Source organism: Oncorhynchus keta, chromosome 10 (genome assembly GCF_023373465.1).
Source record: "Oncorhynchus keta strain PuntledgeMale-10-30-2019 chromosome 10, Oket_V2, whole genome shotgun sequence".
Classification (NCBI taxonomy): domain Eukaryota; kingdom Metazoa; phylum Chordata; class Actinopteri; order Salmoniformes; family Salmonidae; genus Oncorhynchus; species Oncorhynchus keta.
In genome coordinates this window covers 22,270,563-22,295,628 of record NC_068430.1, presented here as the reverse complement: position 1 = coordinate 22,295,628, position 25,066 = coordinate 22,270,563, and the positions used below count along the sequence as shown (strand labels likewise).

Genomic DNA, 25,066 nt, shown 5'->3' with positions numbered 1-25,066 from the left:
AAAACAATATGTGCAGATGTTCATGCCAGTATTCTAAAAGCTGTATAAAAACAATATGTGCAGATTTTCATGCCAGTATTCTAAAAGCTGTATAAAAACAATATGTGCAGATGTTCATGCCAGTATTCTAAAAGCTGTATAAAAACAATATGTGCAGATGTTCATGCCAGTATTATAAAAGCTGTATAAAAACAATATGTGCAGATTTTTATGCCAGTATTCTAAAAGCTGTATAAAAACAATATGTGCAGATGTTCATGCCAGTATTCTAAAAGCTGTATAAAAACAATATGTGCAGATTTTCATGCCAGTATTCTAAAAGCTGTATAAAAACAATATGTGCAGATGTTCATGCCAGTATTCTAAAAGCTGTATAAAAACAATATGTGCAGATGTTCATGCCAGTATTCTAAAAGCTGTATAAAAACAATATGTGCAGATTTTCTTGCCAGTATTCTAAAAGCTGTATAAAAACAATATGTGCAGATGTTCATGCCAGTATTCTAAAAGCTGTATAAAAAAATTTGTGCAGATTTTCATGCCAGTATTCTAAAAGCTGTATAAAAACAATATGTGCAGATGTTCATGCCAGTATTCTAAAAGCTGTATAAAAACAATATGTGCAGATTTTCATGCCAGTATTCTAAAAGCTGTATAAAAACAATATGTGCAGATTTTCATGCCAGTATTCTAAAGCTGTATAAAAACAATATGTGCAGATGTTCATGCCAGTATTCTAAAAGCTGTATAAAAACAATATGTGCAGATTTTCATGCCAGTATTCTAAAAGCTGTATAAAAACAATATGTGCAGATGTTCATGCCAGTATTCTAAAAGCTGTATAAAAACAATATGTGCAGATTTTCATGCCAGTATTCTAAAAGCTGTATAAAAACAATATGTGCAGATTTTCATGCCAGTATTCTAAAAGCTGTATAAAAACAATATGTGCAGATGTTCATGCCAGTATTCTAAAAGCTGTATAAAAACAATATGTGCAGATGTTCATGCCAGTATTCTAAAAGCTGTATAAAAACAATATGTGCAGATGTTCATGCCAGTATTCTAAAAGCTGTATAAAAACAATATGTGCAGATTTTCATGCCAGTATTCTAAAAGCTGTATAAAAACAATATGTGCAGATGTTCATGCCAGTATTCTAAAAGCTGTATAAAAACAATATGTGCAGATTTTCATGCCAGTATTCTAAAAGCTGTATAAAAACAATATGTGCAGATGTTCATGCCAGTATTCTAAAAGCTGTATAAAAACAATATGTGCAGATGTTCATGCCAGTATTATAAAAGCTGTATAAAAACAATATGTGCAGATTTTTATGCCAGTATTCTAAAAGCTGTATAAAAACAATATGTGCAGATGTTCATGCCAGTATTCTAAAAGCTGTATAAAAACAATATGTGCAGATTTTCATGCCAGTATTCTAAAAGCTGTATAAAAACAATATGTGCAGATGTTCATGCCAGTATTCTAAAAGCTGTATAAAAACAATATGTGCAGATGTTCATGCCAGTATTCTAAAAGCTGTATAAAAACAATATGTGCAGATTTTCTTGCCAGTATTCTAAAAGCTGTATAAAAACAATATGTGCAGATGTTCATGCCAGTATTCTAAAAGCTGTATAAAAAAAATTTGTGCAGATTTTCATGCCAGTATTCTAAAAGCTGTATAAAAACAATATGTGCAGATGTTCATGCCAGTATTCTAAAAGCTGTATAAAAACAATATGTGCAGATTTTCATGCCAGTATTCTAAAAGCTGTATAAAAACAATATGTGCAGATTTTCATGCCAGTATTCTAAAAGCTGTATAAAAACAATATGTGCAGATTTTCATGCCAGTATTCTAAAAGCTGTATAAAAACAATATGTGCAGATGTTCATGCCAGTATTCTAAAAGCTGTATAAAAACAATATGTGCAGATTTTCATGCCAGTATTCTAAAAGCTGTATAAAACAATATGTGCAGATGTTCATGCCAGTATTCTAAAAGCTGTATAAAAACAATATGTGCAGATTTTCATGCCAGTATTCTAAAAGCTGTATAAAAACAATATGTGCAGATGTTCATGCCAGTATTCTAAAAGCTGTATAAAAACAATATGTGCAGATTTTCATGCCAGTATTCTAAAAGCTGTATAAAAACAATATGTGCAGATTTTCATGCCAGTATTCTAAAAGCTGTATAAAAACAATATGTGCAGATGTTCATGCCAGTATTCTAAAAGCTGTATAAAAACAATATGTGCAGATTTTCATGCCAGTATTCTAAAAGCTGTATAAAAACAATATGTGCAGATGTTCATGCCAGTATTCTAAAAGCTGTATAAAAACAATATGTGCAGATTTTCATGCCAGTATTCTAAAAGCTGTATAAAAACAATATGTGCAGATTTTCATGCCAGTATTCTAAAAGCTGTATAAAAACAATATGTGCAGATGTTCATGCCAGTATTCTAAAAGCTGTATAAAAACAATATGTGCAGATGTTCATGCCAGTATTCTAAAAGCTGTATAAAAACAATATGTGCAGATGTTCATGCCAGTATTCTAAAAGCTGTATAAAAACAATATGTGCAGATTTTCATGCCAGTATTCTAAAAGCTGTATAAAAACAATATGTGCAGATGTTCATGCCAGTATTCTAAAAGCTGTATAAAAACAATATGTGCAGATTTTCATGCCAGTATTCTAAAAGCTGTATAAAAACAATATGTGCAGATGTTCATGCCAGTATTCTAAAAGCTGTATAAAAACAATATGTGCAGATGTTCATGCCAGTATTATAAAAGCTGTATAAAAACAATATGTGCAGATTTTTATGCCAGTATTCTAAAAGCTGTATAAAAACAATATGTGCAGATGTTCATGCCAGTATTCTAAAAGCTGTATAAAAACAATATGTGCAGATTTTCATGCCAGTATTCTAAAAGCTGTATAAAAACAATATGTGCAGATTTTCATGCCAGTATTCTAAAAGCTGTATAAAAACAATATGTGCAGATGTTAATGCCAGTATTCTAAAAGCTGTATAAAAACAATATGTGCAGATGTTCATGCCAGTATTCTAAAAGCTGTATAAAAACAATATGTGCAGATTTTCATGCCAGTATTCTAAAAGCTGTATAAAAACAATATGTGCAGATGTTCATGCCAGTATTCTAAAAGCTGTATAAAAACAATATGTGCAGATGTTCATGCCAGTATTATAAAAGCTGTATAAAAACAATATGTGCAGATTTTCATGCCAGTATTCTAAAAGCTGTATAAAAACAATATGTGCAGATGTTCATGCCAGTATTCTAAAAGCTGTATAAAAACAATATGTGCAGATGTTCATGCCAGTATTCTAAAAGCTGTATAAAAACAATATGTGCAGATGTTCATGCCAGTATTCTAAAAGCTGTATAAAAACAATATGTGCAGATTTTCATGCCAGTATTCTAAAAGCTGTATAAAAACAATATGTGCAGATTTTCATGCCAGTATTCTAAAAGCTGTATAAAAACAATATGTGCAGATGTTCATGCCAGTATTCTAAAAGCTGTATAAAAACAATATGTGCAGATGTTCATGCCAGTATTCTAAAAGCTGTATAAAAACAATATGTGCAGATGTTCATGCCAGTATTCTAAAAGCTGTATAAAAACAATATGTGCAGATTTTCATGCCAGTATTCTCAAATCTGCATAAAAACAATATTCCCATTTTCCCACCAGATATGTGTTTCCGTCAAATTGACTTGTTGCAGATAAAAGGTTGTGCGTGATGACGTACTGCGCATAAAAAATACATTTTGTGTTTAAATTCCCATGCACCAAATATTTTTTTTTAATGTAAATTAGTTTCCCTCACAATTTCAACTCTACTGATGTTTGATTTATATAGTCTGATATTGGCATGTGCTATCTGCGCCTTCTTGACTAGAGCGCACGTATAGCCTACATGATGAGATTATTATTATGGACAAAGGAGCGAGATTATTTGTCAGGTGGCAGCCAACCATCGTTTAACATGTCACCAGAATAAGATCCTCAATATTTTGGAAAGGAGGATCAAGCTGTAGGATCTTGCAATTTCACCACCCTGTGAAGTTCATCATAATTGATATCAATATTTGCACACATAAAAGCATTTCCATTGACATTTCTCACGTAATTCATTTTACAGACACAAAAAGATCCAACCTTGTGTAGTGTATTTGTTTTGTCGACATTTGAAAAGTTTACACGAAAATCTTTATTTTTCCATCAGGCCTGTCATGACGTGTTTTATCCGACATGTACTTTACTCTTTATTCCCATAAAAAGGTTGGACCTGGTTATTGCAATGTATTTTTGTCAGTTTCCACTTCTGCAGTTTTAGCACTCTCCTTCGGGACATTATTTTTTGTAAATTCTTTGCTCTTGCTCCTGTCCCAGCGGTCTCTGTGTTTGTCCCTCTCTAACTCTCTCCCTGTCTCAGTCCCAGTCTTGTGCTCGAGTCAGTAATATTTATTCTGTTAGGCTCCCTCTCCCTAGCTTGGCCGACGCAAAGACTTCGATTTAGGTGTTAGCCAGACTACTCTGTCCCTGTCTCTGCTCCTGGATTTGTCCCTTTTCTCTGTCGCTGTCATAGTCTCTCCAGTCAGTGACCATTGTCCGGTCAGTGACCATTGTTAGAGGAAATTATAGTTGAAATGATTAATTATGTATACATTTATTTAGATACCATTTATTCTAATACTATTAAAACAAATTAATTGTCTGTACCTCGCGGGAGGTTTAACGGAGAGGGATGATGTATCTTTTCTGACAGATAAGAATGGTCCTTGATGTACCATTTGTGGAGGAGAAGATATCTTTTAGACAGATTGGAATGTCTGGTTTATGAGGAGAGTAGAAGACATCTACGGACCTGAAAACATTGGGCTATTGTGGGAATCGGAGAGAGTGTGGGAAACTGATGATGTCATTTTCAGTTTATAACCTGTGGAAATATGTGTATGTGGTTAGTACTCATCAATAATAAATGCTGAACTTGTTTTTAAGACTGGTCTCTTGCTAATTCATGCAAAATGATAAACTTACAACTTATCATGAAATAGATAAGAGTGTGAATTTGGTTTTGGCTACAAAACATATAGGAATTTAGAATTCCTCTATCACCATTGTCCCATTGGCTGCATTAGAGATACTAAGCAACCTAAATCACATCCACACATTATTACAAAGAGACATTTTAGAACTTTCAATGAGCAGCATTTCCTGTATGACCTGGGGTTGTATGATTGGAAGGCTGTGTCCTCTATCTCTGATTAAGGGTAAAGGACAGCTCTAACTCATGGTTCATGCATGAATTACCTGAAAGTTTTCCTGAAGGAAACTTAGCTTGGGCTAAGGCTAGATTGACTGATTCTACCTCTGACTAGCAGTCCTTTAGACATTTGAGAAATAGATTAGAAAAGCAAAGTCAACATACTTCTTGAATTTTGTATCTGAGAATGTTGGAAATCGATCTATATTCTGGAAAGTGGTCAAATCTTTGAAACAAAACTCCACCCCCCCATTTCCCCAGTGGATTATGACAGCCTCTGGTCCCTTTCCTTCCAGTTATCTGCTGCCAATGACTGGAACGTATTGCAAAAATCACTGAAGCTGGAGTCGTATATCTCCCTCTCTAACTTTAAGCATCAGCTGTCAGAGCAGCTTACTGATCACTGTACCTGTACACAGCCAATCTGTAAATAGCACACCCAACTACCTCATCCCGATATTGTTACTTATCTTCTTGCTCTTTTGCACCCCAGTATCTCCACTTGCACATCATCATCTGCACATCTATCACTCCACTATTAATGCTAAATTGTAATTATTTAGCCTCCATGGCCTTTTATTGCCTTAAGAGATTTTTCTATTGTGTTAATGACTGCACGTTTGTTTATGTGTAACCGTGTTGTTGTTTTTGTCACACTGCTTTGCTTTATCTTGGCCAGGTCGCAGTTGTAAATGAGAACTTGTTCTCATCTGGTCTACCTGGTTAAATAAAGGTGAAATAAAAAGAGTATGGTTCCTTCCCCAGGCCTTCTTGTTTCTGTTCTAATGTCATGTTTGTGCGTTGTTTGTTGTTTCTTGTTTTGTATTATGTCACATTTATTTATTAAAACACTCACTCCCTGAACTTGCTCCCCGACTCTTAGGGCACACGTTACACTGCTATACCTAAGATCTAAAAGGTGGCACATGTCCTCCCCCTTCACAAAGTTGGGGATCCTCCTGACCTAGATAACTACTGCCCAATTTCTAAACTATCTTGCCTTGTAGAAATATTAGAATCACTGGCAAACTTTTGTACTTCAAATGATATTCTTAACTAGTGCGCACCAGTCTGGTTTTAGGCCTGGACTGAGCAACGTCTCAGCAGCTACACTTGTCTTCAATTATGTGTTAAATTGCTTAGATCATAGGAATCACTGTGCTGCCATATTTATAGACCTATCAAGGAAGCAATTGTACATTAAACTTTCCTGCCAGCTCTTGATTATGGTTACATTTATTTATCAGTCTCTACTCTAAAACCTTTGGATGCAGTGTACCATAGTGCACTTCACTTTATCATGTGACAGGTTTGAATACTTATTACTGCATCCTTTATCAGAAGGTTGGCTGGACCTTTCTAAATTCACTACATTCCTTTTTGTTTACAAAGCTTTGCTGCACAAGCTTCCAAAATATCTGACTTCTCTGTTAAAGTTATTGAGAATTTTCCAGACCATGTGTGTCAAATATTTATTTCAGAAAAAGCCAGAAAAACATTAGACAGGCACCTGTCATGTGTTGTGATACACCCTGGTTTGAATCCAGGCTGTATCACAACATGCCGTGATTGGGAGTCCCATAGGGCGCTGCACAATTGGCCCAGCGTTGTCCGGGTTTGGCCAGTGGAGGCCGTCATTGTGAATAAGAATTTGTTCTTAACTGACTTGCCTAGTTAAATACAGGTTACATTTTTTATTAGAATCGAAAGACACTACAGCTAAATGAGATGGGAGACCACGACCAGTCCTTCACATTATTCTTTGAGTCGGCCATTGGTCAACGGTCAATGCGCAAGACTGCTCTCTACACATGAAAACAAAACTGAAACTATAAAAGTGCAAATGAGCCGTCGTGAGGCAGTGTGCCCACAAAAGCCTGGGACTTGGCTGGAGACAGTACAGGGTCGTATTCATTAGGCACCAAACAGAATGAAAATGGACTGAAACTGCAAGGGATTACCTAGTTTTCCATTGCAAAAGGGAATTTTGCTATGGTCCGCACCAATGAATACGAGCTAGTACTTACATAGGTTACAACAGTGCTACCTAACCCTCTTCCTGGAGATCTACCATCCTGTGTGCATCAGTAGCATGTATTCATGTATGCCAAGGGAGGCCAGGCGCTCCACAATATTTGACCAATAAAAATGATATAATAATTTATCTCTCATCTCTCTGTGCCGCACTAGCATGAGTAATTAGGCTGATAGGAGGTTATCCATAGGTTTCTGTAGTGCACATGAGATGGAGTTTTCAAAACAAATGGCCACTGGATTGATGCAAATAATCATCATTCTAGGCTACTTTGTAGCTAGTTAATATGTTAAAAGGTTAAAAGGTTTTTGGAAAAGCCTCTCTACCAGAAAACGGTTAGACCTATTTGTAACGGCGTTCGTCTGTTGAAAGAAGAGAGTCGGACCGAAATGCAGCGTGTTGGTTACTCATGACTTTAATGAAAGAATCGCGGTACATGAAATAACTGAAAGACGAAAACAACAAACGGAACATGAAACTAATTACAGCCTATCTGGTGACTACAACACAGAGACAGGTACAAACACCCACGAAATACAAAGCGAAACTCAGGCTGCCTAAATACGGTTCCCAATCAGAGACAACGAAGATCACCTGACTGATTGAGAATCGCCTCAGGCAGCCAAGCCTATACAACACCCCTAATCAGCCGCGATCCCAAATAATACAAACCCCAATACGAAACACAACATATAAACCCATGTCACACCCTGGCCTACCCAACCATATAACAAAAACACAAAATACCATGACCAAGGCGTGACACTATTATTAGCATCGCTATATTTTTCCTGTTCCATAAATTGTTTGAAACCTGGGCAGTTTACCTTATATTATGAGGCATACGGTGGTGTAGTGCCCCCACATTGACTCGGTACCGGTACCCCATATATAGCCTTGTTATTACAACAACAAGAATTTGGCGTCCCTAAAATAATTAGCCAATCAGCGTTGAGCTGAACTCATCTGTGGGTTGTCCTGGCGCAGGGAAACGCCCCTCAAGGGAGGCCAGTTTGGATTTGGCTTCAGACCAATCAAATCACTTCCTAAGCAAAACATCATTTTCAGAAAAACGTGTATGTTTATGGACAGCTTGTGTTGATGTCCTGCAGTAGCTAGCCAGTTAAATCGGCCCTTTCCTAAACCATGGATGGAGATGGAGATTTGGACTTGTGGTTTTGACTTAATTATCTGTACAGGCCAATGACTATGAGGGAGATTCTTATCTAACCATAAATGAATATGTTGTACCACTGGCCTGAGACGGTTGAAGTTCAATAAGCCTAGATGTAGCCCAGCAGGCTCACATTATCTAGCTATCTAACTCACCAACAATGCAGTTTAAAAAAGATGGATAAGAATAAGAAATAAAAGTAACAAGTAATTAAAGAGCAGCAGTAAAATAACAATAGCGAGACGATATACAGGGGGATACCGGTACAGAGTCAATGTGCTGGGTCTCCGGTTATTTGAGGTAATGTAGGTAGAGTTATGAAAGGGACTAAGCATAGATGATAACAACAGCAGTATAAAATGCAAATAGTATGTGTAGCCATTTGATTAGATGTTCAGGAGTCTTATGGCTTGGGGGTAGAATCTGTTTAGAAGCCTCTTGGACCTAGACTTGGCGCTCCGGTACTGCTTGCTGTGTGGTAGCAGAGAGAACAGTCTATGACTAGGGTGGCTGGACTCTTTGACAATTTTTAGGACCTTCCTCTGACACCGCCTGGTATAGTGGTCCTGGATGGCAGGAAGCCTGGCCCCAGCGATGTACTGGGCCGTACACACTACCCTCTGTAGTGCCTTGCGGTCAGAGGCCGAGCAGTTGCCATACCAGGCAGTGATGCAACCAGTCAGGATGCTCTCAATGGTACAGCTGTAGTACCTTTCTAAGATCTGAGGACTCATGTCAAATATTTTCAGTCTCCTGAGGGGGAATAGGTTTTGTTGTGCCCTCTTCACGACTGTCTTGGTGTGCTTGAACCATGTTAGTTTGTTGGTGATGTGGACACCAAGCAACTTGAAGCTCTCAACCTGCTCCACTGCAGCCCCGTCGATGAGAATGGGGGTGTGCTCGGTCCTCTTTTTCCTGTAGTCCACAATCATCTCCTTTGTCTTGATCACGTTGAGGGAGAGGTTGTCCTGGTACCACACGACCAAGTCTCTGACCTCCTCCCTATAGGCTGTCTCGTCATTGTCGGTTATCAGGCCTACCACTGTTGTGTCATCGGAAAACTTAATGATGCCTGGCCGTGCAGTCATGAGTGAACAGGGAGTACAGGAGGGGACTGAGCACGCACCCCTGAGGGGCCCCTGTGTTGAGGATCAGCGTGGCTGAAGTGTTGTTACCTACTCTTACCACCTGAGGGCGGCCCGTCAGGAAGTCCAGGATCCAGTTGCAGAGGCAGGTGTTTAGCCCCAGGGTCATTAACTTATTGATGAGCTTTGAGGGCACTATGGTGTTGAACGCTGAGCTGCAGTCAAATTAATAGCATTCTCACATAGGTGTTCCTTTTGTCCAAGTGGGAAAGAGCAGTGTGGAGTGCAATAGAGATTGTATCATCTGTGTATCTGTATGCAAATTGGAGTGGGTCTATCTAGGGTTTCTGTGATAATGGTGTTGATGTGAGCCATGACCAGCCTTTCAAAGCACTTCATGGCTACAGATGTGAGTGCTACGGGTCGATAGTCATTTATGCAGGTTACCTTAGCGTTCTTAGTGTTCCAGGCCCTGACCAAATTGCAGACAATGCATTGCATCAACCAATAGTTGCATAGCATGTCATTTGTATGCCAGGTCATCGACTGTGCAGTCGGGCATTAGTTCGAATGGGTTGCAATTCCTGCCTGACTACATTGCAGATCTCACAACGCTTGGATAGGTGTTTAACATATCCTTCAAATCTTGTATCATTGAATCGTGTTGGAAGTCTGACAAAAGTGAAGTTTTTTGTTCAAATATTATCTAGCACACCTAACGAACTGGCTGATAAGCTGAATCATGTTAGTTACTACTGTGTTTGAGGCAAAAACCTACAGGATGTTAGCTCTCCAGGAACAGAGTTAGTCAGCCCTGCAAAAGTGATTTGGGATTATTATTTTGTTTTTAAAGTAGAGGCCAATAAATCATCAAATAATGTGACCCAATTATGCTCATCTGTTATGGTAACTATCCAAGCTTTGTAATACACCCATGAGTTAAGAAGCAGACACAATGAAGTCCACCTTGAACGCACAAGTGTGTAGACCTGCAACGTGCCAGCGGGCTAGCAATGTCAGTCAAATTAGCCAGCTGGGCCAAGAGTGTTCAGAGATTACTTTTAAAAGTATGTTTAAGTTATTGTATTAATTTATGAGTTGCAAATGCAATGCTCACTTATTATTTCTTAATTACCATTTTGCTTCCCATGGCGGACAACGGCGGTCTGGTTGTCGGCCATGCTGTTTCATTGTCAATACAGTACATCTACATCACAAAATTAAATCTTGATTTAACCTTCTGAACAGAGGGTTAGGTGGCGCCTCACTGTTTGATATTCTCAATTATTTCATCTGATTGCTGTTGTATGGGGTGTTCTCATAGTCTCCTTGCTTGCAAATCTTTGTTTCCACATAAATAAATATTTTTGTCACAGTAGGGCGCTGCCAAAAGTCTGAGAGCACAAAATTCAAATGAGCAGGTGAGCAGATGCAATTATTGCTTGCAAATATTAAATTGCAAGATTGCCAATGCGATTAAAACCACACATTAGTTTTTTTCATGTTCACAATACATCAGTTACATGTTTGAGAATGTGTTTACAACTACAGATTACTATTTCATGTTCACCACTCATTAGTTAGGCCTACACACTTCCAAACTGTTTACAACTACAAATATATTCTACACGATCATATCATTAGGCTTATATCAATGATTTACCTCAACACTGGCCACGTGACTTCTTGCAAATACTGGTGGTCACGGGAGGATTTTAAGGGGTCGCGGGAATATATATACAGTGGGGCAAAAAAGTATTTAGCCAGCCACCAGTTCTCCCACTTAAAAGCGAGGCGGAGAAGGACTATGGTTGAGTGGGGTCCACATCCCGCGCCAGAGCCGCAACCGCAGACAGACACCCACCCAGACCCTCCCCTTTTACTGACGGAGTCTGCACCTTTGCGGGCGTGAGTTGTGTGGGCAGTCTATGTTTGTATTTCTATGTTGGTTTTTGAGTTCGACCTAGTATGGTTCTCAATCAGAGGCAGCTGTCAATTGTTGTCCCTGATTGAGAATCATACTTAGGTAGCCGGGGTTTCAGTTTTGGGGGGTGGGTGTTTGTCTTCCGTGTCAGTGTTTGTCATTTCATGTTTATTGTTTTGTATTTCGTAGTGTTCAGTTTATGTTTTAAAATAAACATTATGGACACTTACCACGCTGCGTTTTGGTCTTCCGATCCTTCTCGCTTCTCCTCCTCAAAAGAGGAGGACGAGATCCCTTACATTGCTACCTGGCTGCTCCTCACAACAAGCCTCAGGACAATTGTGGTGAGGTGGTTCACACTGACATTAATTTACATGCAACTCAAATCAATAAAGAACTGATCAAAAGATACTACCCATTACTGACAAAGAGAAATATAGTCAAATTAGGTTTAATTGGACAAGTTGAATCAAAATCAGACCATGTTTCAATTGTCAACTGTAATTAACAATACTATAGATACAAGCGTTCATACTGTTCAGTGGCTTCAGGCTATAGCAATCAAGGTGTTTCCTCAATTCTCAATTTATCCATTCCAGATATCTGGCCTATAATTTCTCTACTTAGAAAAAATGGATTAAAAACATACAAGCGTATACACAAATACATTCATATCTACATTACAAGGAAGGAAATGAATCAGTTACTTTCATGTGATTCTTGTACCGTGTGAAGCTACTTTGACAGAAGAAAGGTACAAATATATTATTATATTATAATATATCAATTACATGGTATCATAAAGTCAGTTGAATTTAAATGACCTCAAAATGAGTTTCTTCAAATGTGACAAATTCATAAAATATGATGTGGCTAAAGGAAAAAGAAATATAGGGGGAAAAAGTAATTTAAAAAATGGTTAGACCTCTACAAGAACATTTAACCATAAGATCCTTTGTCATTGTCATGTCCTGACCTTAGTTCCTTTTTTATGTCTCTATTTTAGTTTGATCGGGGCGTGAGTTGGGGTGGGCATTCTATGTTTTGTTCTGTGTGTTAGATTTCTATGTGTTTAGCCTGGTATGGTTCCCAGTCAGAGGCAGTTGTCAATCATTGTCTCTGATTGAGAACCATACTTATGCAGCCTGTTTTCCCACTATGGGTTGTGGGTAGTTGTTTTCTGTGTCTGTGTTTCACCATACAGAACTGTTTCGATTTTCATTGTTTCACTTTGGTTATTTTGTATTTCAGTGTTCAGTTATATTTCAATAAAATGGACACTTACCACTCTGCATTTTGGTCCGGTCTTTCATACTCCTCCTCAGATGAAGAAGATCGTTACAGTCATGTTGAAAAACATTCCCAATAATATCTATTTACATTTACAGTTGAAAGTCACAGGGTGAGTCAGTTACTACAGAGAAAAGTGGTCCACAAAAGTAAGACATTATGATGTGTTTTTATCACTTTCCACCTCTGCAGGTTTATCATTCTTCGGGACATCAGATTTGTTTATTTATTTTTTGTCTTCTATCTTTTCTTTGCTCTTACTCCTGTCCCGGCGGTCTCTGTCTTTGTCCCTCTCTCTGCTCCAGGACCTGTCCCTTCTCCTGTCTCTGTCATGATCTCCCTGCCTACTACAGTATTTGTAGGCCTTCTGATAATTTAGGACTAAGGTTAACTCTTGTATCATGTTCACATCTGTTTAATGCTGTCTCTGCAGTCCATGTCAACAGAATGACATAGAGGAAACAACACCAGAATGTGTTATCATTACATACTGATAGTGTGAGAAGGCGGCTGGATCTGTACCCCTGTAAAAGTGTGCACTAACTCAAATTATTTTGAATATACTGCCATCTTTTCAGTTTTATGTTGAAAAGTGGGTTAGGCCTATAGATGGAGCTGATGTTCAACACAGAGCAATAATCATGTAGGTGGTAGGCCTACAATATGGCCCATTAAAGGCATCATTTTTTTTCCTGAAAATGTTTGGCCTATAATTTAAGTGAGGGGGAAAATAGAACAAAACCAGATCAAGTCTGGTAAAATAGTTACAACTGTTAGGTATGTTTCACTTTACAAATAGCTAGGCTTACATGACTCCAGTGAGTCATTTGACCAAACCCATATCAACAAAACGGTGTAATGGGTTTGCACTCAAAAAGATGTTGCATTAAGCTTACTTCATTATTCTATTTTTCTTTACTATTTTCATTGTATCAAGGATAGCGTACTAAACCCATATCACTCAGCTGTAAACTGGATTGGCTGGTACCAAACCCACATCACTCAGCTGTAAACTGGATTGGCTGGTGTTTATGACTTCTTGGAAATGCTGGTGGAGGAACAAAAGTGAAACTGTACAGACATTCTCCGAATCCGAATGCAAGATATCGTGGTGGCTCTCGTGGATTAGTCAATCATAAACCAATCTTTGTTAAACTTTAGAACATTTTCAATAGGCTACAGAGTACATTATTTTGTTATTAGGGCAAGGGCAAGGCAGAGTTAGTGGGCATCCAATGATAATAGGAAGAGAACTGGTCCGAGCAGTAAGTAGTAAAATTGTTTACTAAATTGAGACGACAACTTTTTAGGATGCGTCGCAGGATTGAATGGCTGTGTCCATTTTTCCTGGTTCCAGTTCTCTCCTACTTACCCTGGAGATCGATCGTGGGAAATTATTTTGCAAGGTTTTTGGAACGCACAGGGAGATGTATCTTGCCAAATGATCCTGACAGTCCAGAATCCCTTTCCGGTGAAGGAGTGGGGAGTCCAGAATCCCTTTCCGGTGAAGGAGTGGGAAGTCCAGAATCCCTTCTAAGTGAAGGAGTGAGGAGTCCAGAATCCCTTCCTATTCCTGAAGTGGAGAGTCTAGAACCCCTTCCCAGTGAAGGAGTGGGGAGTCCAGAATCCCTTCCCAGTGGAGGAGTGGGGAGTCCAGAATCCCTTTTAATGAAGGAGTGGAGAGTCTAGAACCCCTTCCCAGTGGAGGAGTGGGGAGTCCAGTATCCCTTCCCAGTGGAGGAGTGAGGAGTCCAGTATCCCTTCCCAGTGAAGGAGTGGAGAGTCTAGAACCCCTTCCCAGTGAAGGAGTGGGGAGTCCAGAATCCCTTCCCAGTGGAGGAGTGGGGAGTCCAGTATCCCTTTTTAGTGAAGAAGTGGAGAATCCAGAAACCCTTCTCAGTGGAGCAGTGGAGAGGCCAGAAACCCTTCTCAGTGGAGAAGTCAAGCTTCGGGTTGTCATGTCAGCTAGGTCATACGATGTTGAAGACACGGATGAGTACTACTGCGAGTACGACTCAACATGGGAGGATCCTCCAAACAAAGAAACCAGTCGTCAAAAGTCCCAACATGTAAGTACACAGGCCCCTGGGCCCTAATCACATTTTTTTTGTGGATTCTCAGCAGATGAGTTTTAGAATACTGTAGCCCAGGGGTATTCAACTCTTCTCCTATGAGGTCCGGAACCTGCCGGATTTCTGTTCTACCTGATAATTAACTGCAGCCACCTGGTGTCCCAGGTCTAAGTCAGTCCCTGATTCGAAAGGAACATTGGAAAAATGGTCCAGATTTGAGGGCTGTAGCCTATCATTAAAAGTATTTTATTGGCCCCATAAAATACAGATTAAATATTTAATTTTCCAAAGCAAAATTTACATTTAAAATATTTTAACCAATGTAGGCCTAGAATAATGGTAACAGAATATTAATAACTAATCCTTTAGAATTTTCAGACAAAAATAATTTAAAATGCTTGGCTCAATGGCTTATACATGTGCTCTGTCATATGCCCAAATCTTCAGATCATTTTAAGACCTCAGCAGATTATGATTCACTACTGTTGTTCACTACTGTTCTTTGTACCTCCTTCTCACTGTTGTATTTCCTCAGGAGTGGGTACACCAGTACACCGGTTGGTCGCAACAAGTAAGTGTTATGTTCTGATACATTGAGAATCTGAGTTTTGGGACAACATGTATAATATATTTTAATATAAGATATATAATATATTATATTTATTTAACCATTATTGCATTTGTATGACATTGCATCTCATATTGAGTAGCCTAAAGCTATTGTTCACCAATCAAAGCTCCGCCAAGGGGTTAGGAATACTGATGTATTATGTCTGTCTATGTGAAGATCTCTATCTTTAACTTCTAGAAACATAAAATGGATATGACTGATAAAGTCTGCTATAGGCCTATGTCAGTAGCCAAGTAGAATGATTGCCGGCCTATCCAGCTAGTGAAAGTTTTTGTTTCACTGTACATACTGCATGAGCTCAAACATGTGGGCCTGTCAGTATTGTTGTCAGGTGTTTCCATAACTGCCATTTTATGAACTCATGAAGTGAATGTGTTTTTAGTCACCCAGGTTTAACAGATTCAAAAGTGCAGCAAAGGATATGCAAAAGTACAGGCATGATTATCCAGTAAGTCATTATTCTCTTCACACAATCTTACACAATTTATGCTATTTCATATACATCCACCAGATAATGATGGTGTGCCGCAGGCTGCATTATCAATCCTAATGCAGTTCTATTGCTGTTAATCATACACTCTTAGAAAAAAAGGTGCTGAGTGGAATCACATAGGATTCTTAGTGGTGTAGTGCAATTATTTTAGGTGAGGGAGCACATGATTCATGTTATAAACCAGCTAATTATTAGAATCATGTGTGCTAGATTAGGGTTAGAATGACCAAGTAGTGAACATAAAACATTACCACGTAGAATTGTAGGACATTTATGTTTAAACGGTCATAAAATCAAGCTTTTGGTGTGGTGTATTCATACATCTCAATACACTATAACCTACATGCATTATTACCTCTAACATGGCCCAATTCACATTTCCAATTTCCCACCCTGGCATACCAAGCCACAATGGGCCCAGTGTCTCAATAGCCAATAGAGGCTAAATAACCCAAGGAGGGCTAAAGCAACTGCCAGAGAGGGTCAGGCTCCTTGGGCTTTGCGGTGGCCACTCTGGTTTATGTGTCCTTGGCAGAACAGTGTCGCCGTAACCAAGTGGTCACATATCGTTCTGTGTTCCACTGTGCAAAGGGGGTCCGTGGAGTTTTCTGAACTTCGAGGCTGACACAGCATGAGATTAGATTGTTTTTTTCTACGTTCTGATTGGCCAAAGTGGTCAAGCGTCCGACAGGCCTCCGCAGTCCACACACGTATTCTGTAGTTCTCCATCATTCTCGCCACTGCCAGAGAGAAGACAGGGAATAAGCCACCATTTACCTACCTCAAAGCTACTAAATAGTTCTACCAAGAACCCTTTTATCATCTGAAGGTTATTCCTAGAGCCTTCAATGAATGGTTCATCCAGCCGTATTAGGCTTTACAATTAAACTCTTTATGACAATCAATACAGTAACTAACACAAGGCCTTTCTTTGAGGGCCTAGTTATACACTAACACAAGTGGTGTTGGGAAACTCCTGGTTTGCAGACCACATCAGGCTGCAAGTCACATCAGGCTGTCTTGCAAAGTGATATGTAATTCCTATTTGAATCCAGCCAGAGTGAGTATATCTAACCATTTTAATTGTAATCAACCAAAACATGCTTTCAGAATGATTGCCAGGGTAGGGACAATTGATAGGTGAGACTACTTAAATAATCTAAACTGGAACAGCCATCTCAGTAACAGGTGCAATACAGAAAGTATTCAAACCCCTTCACTTTTTACACCCTCAATTTTAAATGGATTAAATTTTGATTTTTTTGTTCACTGGCCTACACACAATACCCCATAATGTCAAAGTGGAATTATGTAAAATAATATATATAATTAAAATGAAAAGCTGATATGTTTTGAGTCAATACGTTTTCAAACCCTTTGATATGGCAAGTCTAAATAAGTTCAAGAGCAAAAATGTGTCACATAATAAGTTGTATGGACATTTTGTGCAATAATAGTGTTCAACGCGATTTTCATTGACTACCGCATCTCTGTACCCCACACATGCAATTATCTGTAAGATCCCTCAGTCGAGCAGTGAATTTCAAAATTAGATTCAACCACAAAGACCAGGGAGGTTTTCCAACACCTCACAAAGAAGGGCACCTATTGGTAGATGGGGTAAAATAAAATAAAAAGCAAACATTGAATATCCCTTTGATCATGGTAAAGTTATTAATAATGCTTTGGATGGTGTATCAATACACCCAGTCACTACAAAGATACAGGTGTCTTCCCTAACTCAGTTGCTGGAGAGGAAGGAAACCGCTCAGGGATTTCACCATGAGACCAATGGTGGCTTTTAAACAGTTACATAGTGTAATGGCTGTGATGGGAGAAAACTGAGGATGGATCAACAACGTTTTAGTTACTCCACAATTACTAACCTAATTGACAGAAGCCTTCTTGCCTTCCAAGTAACCATCAAAGAACCCTTTCTTCCAAAAACGGTTCTTAGGATGTTAAAGTTTCTAGGTAGAACACTTTACCTTACAAAGAACCCTCGTCTTCCTAAAAGGGTTCTTTAGATGAAACAGTTCTTGGTGGAACCCTATCCCTCCGCAAATAACTCTTTGTGAACCCGTTTTTCTAAGAGTGTAGTCAGTAGCTGGTATAGTCTTTAGCACTTGATTCTTGTTTCCACAGGAGCATAGATCAAACTTGTACTTCGGCTGGCAACAACAAGTAAATAAGTTCTCATTCCCTTGTGTAATACAAACTGAATGATTTAAATAATAATTTCACTATCTAATTCCTCTATAATTCTTGTAGTGTTTTGATACAACTCTCTGAGAAATATCCCCATTTCTGAATTTGCATTGCTCTTTCCCCCTCAGGAAGATATGCCTAATTTACAGTTCTACCGTGAACAAATACCCTCCTCCCCTGATGGTAATGTATTTACTGTTTCTTTGAGTGCAGTTTAGATTTGACAATACTTTTTTACTGTAACCTTTGCTCTGATTAGGTGTCTTCATTGAGGACTTTCACAAGAAATGGAACAGGCAATATTTAAAACTGGAAAGAGTTCACTCATACATCCAATGGTTAGTTTCCTTTACATTTACATGGGCTTTCAATTATTTTTATTTTGAATATTAATTGTTATAATACAATTCTTTAAAATGTGTGTGTGTGTGTGTGTGTGTGTGTGTGTGTGTGTGTGTGTGTGTGTGTGTGTGTGTGTGTGTGTGTGTGTGTGTGTGTGTGTGTGTGTGTGTGTGTGTGTGTGTATATATATATATATATATATATATATATATATATATATATATATATATATACTGTATATGTATATATTTTTTAAACAAACATTTCATTTAGGTTGTTCCCTCTTCAAGAACCAGGAATGAATTATCAAGCCAAGGAACTCACCAAAAAGGAAATTGAGGTACTTCTAGTTTCTTTGAGCAAGGAAATGTTCTCTACATACTGCATTTACATAGAGGCAACTACAAAAATAAAGCAAATACAAGAGTAAATGGGGGATACAAAGTATATTGAAAGCAGGTGCTTTTACAAAGGTGACGTTCCTGAGTTAATTAAGCAATTCAATCAAATCAAATCAAATCCAATTTTATTTGTCAGATACACATGGTTGGTTAGCAGATGTTAATGCGAGTGTACCGAAATGCTTGTGCTTCTAGTTCCGACAATGCAGTAATAACCAACAAGTAATCTAACTAACAATTCCAAAACTACTGTCTTATACACAGTGTAAGGGGATAAAGAATATGTACATAAAGATATATGAATGAGTGATGGTACAGAGCAGCATAGGCAAGATACAGTAGATGGTATCGAGTACAGTATATACATATGAAATGAGTATGTAAACAAAGTGGCATAGTTAAAGTGGCTAGTGATACATGTATTACATAAGGATGCAGTAGATGATATAGAGTACAGTATATACGTATGCATATGAGATTAATAATGTAGGGTATGTAACATTATATTAGGTCGCATTATTTAAAGTGGCTATTGATATATTTTACATCATTTACCATCAATTCCCATTATTAAAGTGGCTGGAGTTGAGTCAGTGTCAGTGTCAGTGTGTTGGCAGCAGCCACTCAATGTTAGTGGTGGCTGTTTAACAGTCTGATGGCCTTGAGATAGAAGCTGTTTTTCAGTCTCTCGGTCCCAGCTTTGATGCACCTGTACTGACCTCGCCTTCTGGATGATAGCGGGGTGAACAGGCAGTGGCTCGGGTGGTTGTTGTCCTTCATGATCTTTATGGCCTTCCTGTAACATCGGGTGGTGTAGGTGTCCTGGAGGGCAGGTAGTTTGCCCCCGGTGATGCGTTGTGCAGACCTCACTACCCTCTGGAGAGCCTTACGGGTGTGGGCGGAGCAGTTGCCGTACCAGGCGGTGATACAGCCCGCCAGGATACTCTCGATTGTGCATCTGTAGAAGTTTGTGAGTGCTATTGGTGACAAGCCAAATTTCTTCAGCCTCCTGCGCCTTCTTCACGATGCTGTCTATGTGAGTGGACCAATTCAGTTTGTCTGTGATGTGTATACTGAGGAACTTAAAACTTGCTACCCTCTCCACTACTGTTCCATCGATGTGGATAGGGGGGTGTTCCCTCTGCTGTTTCCTGAAGTCCACAATCATCTCCTTAGTTTTGTTGACGTTGAGTGTGAGGTTATTTTCCTGACACCACACTCCGAGGGCCCTCACCTCCTCCCTGTAGGCCGTCTCGTCGTTGCTGGTAATCAAGCCTACCACTGTTGTGTCGTCCGCAAACTTGATGATTGAGTTGGAGGCGTGCGTGGCCACGCAGTCGTGGGTGAACAGGGAGTACAGGAGAGGGCTCAGAACGCACCCTTGTGGGGCCCCAGTGTTGAGGATCAGCGGGGTGGAGATGTTGTTGCCTACCCTCACCACCTGGGGGCGGCCCGTCAGGAAGTCCAGTACCCAGTTGCACAGGGCGGGGTCGAGACCCAGGGTCTCGAGCTTGATGATGAGCTTGGAGGGTACTATGGTGTTGAATGCCGAGCTGTCGTCGATGAACAGCATTCTCACATAGGTATTCCCCTTGTCCAGATGGGTTAGGGCAGTGTGCAGTGTGGTTGAGATTGCATCGTCTGTGGACCTATTTGGGCGGTAAGCAAATTGGAGTGGGTCTAGGGTGTCAGGTAGGGTGGAGGTGATATGGTCCTTGACTAGTCTCTCAAAGCACTTCATGATGACGGAAGTGAGTGCTACGGGGCGGTAGTCGTTTAGCTCAGTTACCTTAGCTTTCTTGGGAACAGGAACAATGGTGGCCCTCTTGAAGCATGTGGGAACAGCAGACTGGTATAGGGATTGATTGAATATGTCCGTAAACACACCGGCCAGCTGGTCTGCGCATGCTCTGAGGGCGCGGCTGGGGATGCCGTCTGGGCCTGCAGCCCTGCGAGGGTTAACACGTTTAAATGTCTTACTCACCTCGGCTGCAGTGAAGGAGAGTCCGCATGTTTTCGTTGCAGGCCGTGTCAGTGGCACTGTATTGTCCTCAAAGCGGGCAAAAAGGTTATTTTGTCTGTCTGGGAGCAAGACATCCTGGTCCGTGACTGGGCTGGTTTTCTTCCTGTAGTCCGTGATTGACTGTAGACCCTGCCACATGCCTCTTGTGTCTGAGCCGTTGAATTGAGATTCTACTTTGTCTCTACTGACGCTTAGCTTGTTTGATAGCCTTGCGGAGGGAATAGCTGCACTGTTTGTATTCGGTCATGTTACCAGTCACCTTGCCCTGATTAAAAGCAGTGGTTCACGCTTTCAGTTTCACGCGAATGCTGCCATCAATCCACGGTTTCTGGTTAGGGAATGTTTTAATCGTTGCTATGGGGAACGACATCTTCAACGCACGTTCTAATGAACTCGCACACCGAATCAGCGTATTTGTCAATGTTGTTATCTGACGCAATACGAAACATATCCCAGTCCACGTGATGGAAGCAGTCTTGGAGTGTGGAGTCAGCTTGGTCGGACCAGCGTTTGACAGACCTCAGCGGGGGAGCTTTTTCTTTTAGTTTCTGTCTGTAGGCAGGTATCAACAAAATGGAGTCGTGGTCAGCTTTTCCGAAAGGAGGGCGGGGCAGGGCCTTATATGCGTCGCGGAAGTTAGAGTAACAATGATCCAAGGTTTTTCCACCCCTGGTTGCGCAATCGATATGCTGATAAAATTTAGGGAGTCTTCTTTTTAGATTAGCCTTGTTAAAATCCCCAGCTACAATTAATGCAGCCTCCGGATAAATGGATTCCAGTTTGCAAAGAGTCAAATAAAGTTTGTTCAGAGCCATCGATGTGTCTGCTTGGGGGGGGATATATACGGCTGTGATTATAATCGAAGAGAATTCTCTTGGTAGATAATGTGGTCGACATTTGATTGTGAGGAATTCTAAATCGGGTGAACAGAAGGATTTGAGTTCCTGTATGTTTCTTCCATCACACCATGTCTCGTTAGCCATAAGGCATACGCCCCCGCCCCTCTTCTTACCAGAAAGATGTTTGTTTCTGTCGGCGCGATGCGTGGAGAAACCCGCTGGCTGCACCGCCTCCGATAGCGTCTCTCCAATGAGCGATGTTTCCGTGAAGCAAAGATCGTTACAGTCTCTGATGTCCCTCTGGAATGCTAGTGTCACGGTGATGACTTTTGCCCAATGCCTGCAGCAAAAGCCTCTACCCCGTCCTCTGGCTGGGCAGAGTACATTGGGACTTTAGTTACTTCGGTGTAACAAGGGCCTTGCCGTGCGGCCCTACCAACCCTTCTATTTATTCGTAATGGCCCTTCGCGTGAGTTGGGTTTGTTCCTTTGTTCACGTTGTCACTCCCTTATTGTCCGGTCTAGTATGAGGCCTTGGATAGACATACTCCGATTTAAATATTATTAAGCGTTATGGGTTCCTCCTATATTTCCTTACCCTCAAGTTATCTTTACCTATGTATATATCAATACCTAATAACAACTCCTAGTAGTTATTATGCTCGTCAGCTAGTAGTCACTCGGAAACTAGTATTGGTATATGTTTTGACTTCCTTAAAAATATATTATTGTCCACACAATGAAATATTCTTTAGTGCAATCACTTTAACCTATAACCAGGGTCACTTTCTGTTCAGTGAGAGTGTCAAAGGCGTTTGCTTTCCAGATCGTTAATCTGGCCTAGTTGTCAAAGTTTCAAGCTTTTATTAAGTCACTCTGTTTTTTGTCTTATACACATCATTACAATTCAATGGTTATACAGTTTCTCAACACAACAATAATGCTCAATCAATCCTTAATGCTTTAAGCTATGCCAAATAATATTGCAAAACTTTAAATGCATTAACACTTCTAACCATATTGACTAAATAGCGAAAATAGTTCAATTACCTTAAATGCTCAGTCCCTTGGTCACTTTCCCGTAATCGGTATTCTCGCAGCTACAGCGCTAGATTCCCAATTCTAATATCTTAATACACGTACAACTCTGTGTATGGACTCAATATATTGTAACTGGTATTTTGCTGTTTCCTTGTATTGCCAATCACATCTGTACCTGATGTCTCACTGAGTGACCGCCACTTTGTCTGTATTCAAGAGGTGGTTAGACATCTGTTTTTCTTAGACTCAGTCTCGGGGTCACCAAGTTCAACCAAGTATATTCAGATCGTGATCCAATAAGTACATAGACAAAATAATCCAATTCTCTAATATTGTTATAGTCTAACAAAAAGCGTATAGTGCAATAGTAAATTTACCTGTGATGATCCTCCATATGAAGTCTGTCTCACATGTTAACGAGGATCATGCTGTCTTATGATCTCTGTTCTCTTTATATATCTTTTTAAAGGGGAAGTTCCCACTGGGGCTGTAGACCTACGTAATCTTAGGCCTGTGTGTTAAACGGAAGCTTCCTATTATTACCCTTTAAGGTCATGCACTACTGACTCTCACATTGCTGCTTCCGTGTTACTGTTGGCTGATTCCACTCAATCATACCAGCTGGTTGTTTCTACCACTGGAGGTGGCGTAGGTGGTATGTCAAGCGTCAGCTGGGAGAAGTCTATGATATAGGTATCTCCTCTGCTTCTCCCTGTTGTCCAGTTTCTGCAGGTGCGGTCCGTGGTTCCATGAGGTCCCGTGAATGCCCTGTGTTGTTGTACCCATTGCTTGATGGAGTGGGCAGATTCTTTTAACCTGTTCAGGATACCACGGTTTACTGCCCCTTCTGGAGGATTTGGGTACCCATATAAAACATGATACATTTTTGTCAAAAGTTGCTAATATATGCAAATAAAAAATATTATCGAATAGAAAACACTCTAAAGCTTTTAAAACCGTTTAAATTATGTCTCTTTGTAAAGCAGAACTCTCAAAATCTGCATTTTCCCAAACTATCTCTTCTCATCTGAAAAGTTGGGTCACCTTTGACCTCATCGCAAACACCCTCCCCAAACAGTTACAGCACCAGGAACAGTCTCCACGTGTTCAGCGTGATCTCAGCTTTCAATGGGGCTTCTCATTGTGAGAATCGCCCGCTCTCGCGAGAGTTTGAGCACACGGTAAGCTCTCAGTCACTCAAAAAAACCTGTGCGCAATGGTCAAGTCCTCTCTCTTTTCCAAGATCGATTGAACGGTGCCTGTGTTTCTGTTTGTTCTCAAAATTGCTGTACACCTTTATAACATGTTAAAGCTTGATTATGAAGTTAGTTTGACAAGTTTACTCGACATATTATATATACTTTCGAAGTTTTGGTGCGCAACCACTTCAATTTTGACTACATTTTTACCAAAATCAGGCTATTTTGAGAACCGAAAGACGCAGACTTGAAAACTGAACGCTAATTTGGTGAGTATAATCCCTTACAGGTCGTTTGATGGAAGAATAACAAAGGTAAGGGAATATTTAATGTATTAATTTTGGGTTTCTGTCGACTCAAGATAGAGGAGTCATTATGCTACTGTGGGAGCGCCGACTCCATATTATAGTCTAGTGAACGCAAAATGTAACGTTAAAATTAAATGTAACAATGCAATTGCATTTAGAAGAAGTGTATCTTGCTATACATATGTAAAACATGCATATTTAGTCAAAGTTTATGATGTGTATTCCTTGTTAGCTGACGTTATCTGCCGGGGCTATCGTCATTTCTCAGGACATTTGGGTAGCATTTTTTGAACGATGCATCATTGTAAACAGAGATTTATGGATATATATAGCATATTATTGAAAAAAATGAATGTACTGTGTAACATGTTATATTACTGTCATCTGATGAAGATTTCAAAAGGTTAGTGAAATGATTTTTCTTTTAATCCTGCGTTTGTTGATTGCATATTTTTTCCTACTTGGCTATGCTAATGAGCTATGTCTGCGGTGGTGGTTTGACATAAATATGTGCTATGTTTTCGCCGTAAAACATTTTAGAAATCTGACTTGCTGGCTAGATAAACAACTTGTTTATCTTTCATTTGAGCTATTTTACTTGTTAATGTGTGGAGGTTAAATATTTTTAGGAATATTTTTGCGCATTGTGCGTTATGGTAATGAGCTTGAGCTGTAGCCACGCTACCAGC

The 25,066-nt window shown here is 39.6% G+C and overlaps 1 pseudogene; it reads left to right on the top strand.

Moving 5' to 3' along the window:
* Positions 1-14,262: 14,262 nt before the first annotated feature.
* Positions 14,263-25,066, top strand: part of LOC118389641 (opioid growth factor receptor-like) — a 34,887-nt pseudogene continuing 24,083 nt past the window's right edge.